Genomic DNA, 3,033 nt, shown 5'->3' with positions numbered 1-3,033 from the left:
TTTGAGTGATGAACATTGTTTCTTAAATTGAAGTTATTGTTCTCAAAATAGATTAAACGAAACTCACATAGTAGTAAATAATACTTAACATCACAAATGATTAAGTTTATCATTTGCTTTCAAATTATGGCTTTAATTCGTAAATATGCATTATTTTATTCACTATAATGTAATAATGTTAGATGTCTATACTAACATCAATACTTCTTCTGTGTTACCCAAAAATAAGCAAAAACACTGTAATTTTGATTGTTCTTCATTTGTGTATCTTTTATTAAAAAATATATATATATAAATAAAAGTAATCAGCTTCTACCTTGTTTTGAAAGAATAAAACATTAAAATATATATAATATGTTATTATTGTTCATATTACCTGTCACACCTGTTCCCTGAAATATTTATCCACAAAAATGTTAACCGGTTGGCTATTGCAAACTAGTCAATACATAGTTGGTTTCATACTCTAGCCGCACAATGTGTTGCATCAAAAGGGCAACATAAAGTGTATGAAATCAATTGTGACTGAAATCGGGATCTACCATCAAAGGATCAGACCTTCTGACAGCATCACTGTTTCCTGTTATAAAATTAATATTCTGTATGCAAACACAGCTGCGTTGATAAAAGGAATTATTCCCTGTGCCAAGCAACTGCTTGCGCATTTGTAGAAAGACAAAACGAATGTACTGTCGGTCACAGATGGCATCATGCAATCATCCGACCCTTTGCCGCAAACATGCATATCTGCTTTTGAAGACACCGATGCTAGGCTTTTTCGGGATACTCGCCGTGACGCCTTTCTCTCTGGCAACGAAAATAGATGTTGGTTCCTTCAAAAGTGGCTGCATGCATTAGCGGCAAAGGGTCGAGGGAATGCACAAGGTGATTTGTGGCTGATAGTATTTATATATTTTTTTCTTTATAAATGCGCAAGTAATTGCTTGGCACAGGTAATATATTTTTATTATTAAAACAATAATAGCTGGGAAATAATAATATCACATTACGAAACTGGGTGATGCCGTCAAAAGGGCTAATCCTTTGATGGGAAGGTTCAAATGCACTAATACGGTTACTTCATGTCATACCATATTATTCCTTTCGACTGCTCAATTTAATTATTTCTTTGCAAGTTGAGAGCGGTTCGGTGCTTTTTGCCGGCATTGTTAGACGTAGCCACTGAATCAATCTATTCAAGATAAAATAGACACATGTTTTTCTTCTGCTTTGAGAGAGGTTGAGCGAAAAGGCATTTATACTAGAGCTAGGGTTCTTTTTATTCATCCAAAGCTACTTTTTACTAGAGTCTCGCCGTTGTATTATAATATCTTTCGTCTCGCCAATTCCGCCTGGGGTGTATATAGTTATTGAGGATGATGAGACACATTTCAGAATACCTGAGCGCTGAAATTCAGCTCAAAGTGAGTATTATATGGAGGTGAAGTGTGGCAGTCTATACAGGCCAAATAATGTCAGCAATCAGTGGTTTAAAGTAAGTCGAGTTTGTCTCTTAACACCCTGTATGTTTCTTCCCTATAGCAGATTTCTTTACCTGAGGGAGTATGGCTGCTATTCGTGGCTCTATCCTACCGAATTTCTTTTGGGTATTCTCGGAATGAACCATCTAAGGGTCAGAAGGGATGTATGCATTGCTACACATTTCTTCAGCTTCACAAACTCAGGTATCATGGAGTGCCTGATAGTTTTCTCCGTCACCGACAGCATAGACTGTTCTATCCTCCAGCCTGCAGGACTAACTTGCCAATAGTCATGTGGGTGGGGAGAGCAATCTTGCTGTTGAACAGAATCAATTCAGATATCGACATTTATGATTTAGCATCAATGAAGCTGCCTTTAAAAGGCAAGCTCTGTTGCTATTAGCGTAGATGATACCCACTTTTTATATTTATATAATTCTCCTTTACAATTTTGTAATGTTTTTAAAATAATTAATTGAATTCTAACTCATGGAAGTTCCCTTATAATTAATAAAATTATTTAAATTGTGAGTTTGTTTCTGCGCTATGAAACGATGTTTTGATAATATTTTGTGCTCAAAGTGTACACTTGTGACATGCTAATAGTTAATAAATATCACATATGGTAAGCTTAATATAAAATTATGCCTAATAAGTAAGATCAGAAAAAGGGACGCTTAGATGGTTTGGGCATGCAGAGCGAATGAGCGAAGAAAGAAGTGTAAGGAGAATATATGATGCAAATGTGAATGGTAGCAGAAATCGGGGACGCCCGAAGAAGTCATGGCACGACCAAGTGAATCAGATACTTGGTCGGGCCATGTCAAGAGTCAACATAATAGAAGAGTATGTATGAGACAATGTATGAATGTGAATGAGGCAAGGAGTGTGTGGTGTGACCGAGTTGTTTGGTGGTCCGTCCTCGCTGTCTACCCCTGCGGGAAACGGCGTGGTGATTAGTTAGTTAGTTTTATATATATATATATAATAAAATTATTTAAATCGTGTTTGTTTCTGCGCTATGAAAGGATGTTTTGATAATATTTTGTGCTTAAAGTGTACGCTTGCGACATGCTAATAGTTAATAAATATCACATATGGAAAGCTTAACATTTTTATGACTCGTGGTAAGATTTGTGGAGATGAAGTATTCTGTTAGGTTCTGTTTGACAAGCGTGGCTCCATACATTAGTAGAACTCAAAAGTATTCATTCCGTTGTTAAATCATAACAGTTTGACTATTAGCGGCTATTACACGTCCGTCGGAGTGACGGTACCGCAAACCATTCCAGGCCACAGCACAGAAAAGTAAAGTAAAAAAAAAGGTTTACAACGCAGTCCAATGTGAGACTTTTCTGCGCGGCGGTACCGTCGCTCTGAAGTGTATGTGTCACTGCCACTAATGTCTGCAAATACTCACTGTTCTCACAAGCTAGACAAATTGCTGGGTGCTAGGACATTTTGTGGAAGGAATATGTTGTAGGATTTACAGATGGATAAGAAAAACCATTGAAGAATTTTTGCTTTACAGTTAATCCTTGTAGGTAGGTTT

Source organism: Hesperophylax consimilis, chromosome 23, assembly GCF_061612785.1.
Source record: "Hesperophylax consimilis isolate HC1 chromosome 23, BYU_Hcon_1.0, whole genome shotgun sequence".
In the NCBI taxonomy this organism is placed as follows: domain Eukaryota; kingdom Metazoa; phylum Arthropoda; class Insecta; order Trichoptera; family Limnephilidae; genus Hesperophylax; species Hesperophylax consimilis.
This window is presented reverse-complemented; position numbering follows the sequence as displayed.